Here is a 383-nt window from a genome sequence, read left to right as displayed (position 1 = left end):
TCCATTTTGAGTTGATTTTAGTATATGGTAAGAGGTATGGGTCTAGTTTCATTCTCCTGCAGTATGGATATCCAGTTATCCCAACACCATTTGCTGAAGAGGCAGTCCCTACCCCAGTGAATAGGCTTGGTGCCTTTGTCAAAGATCAGATGGCAGTAAGTGTGTGGGTTGATTTCTGGATTTTCTTTTCTATTCCATTGATCAGTATGTCTGTTTTTATGCCAGTACCATACTGTATTGGTTATTATGGTTTTGTAGTAGAGCTTAAAGTCAGGTAGTGTTATGCCTCCAGCTTTATTGTTTTTTGCTCACCATCGTTTTGGCTATGCATGGCCTTTTTTTATTCTATATAAGTGTCTGGATAGTTCTTTCCATTTCTGAGA

The sequence above is a fragment of the Galeopterus variegatus genome, unplaced genomic scaffold (assembly GCF_000696425.1).
Source record: "Galeopterus variegatus unplaced genomic scaffold, G_variegatus-3.0.2 Scaffold5043, whole genome shotgun sequence".
Classification (NCBI taxonomy): Eukaryota; Metazoa; Chordata; class Mammalia; order Dermoptera; family Cynocephalidae; genus Galeopterus; species Galeopterus variegatus.
The sequence above is the reverse complement of the archived record's forward strand: the minus strand, read 5'-3'. Positions refer to the sequence as shown.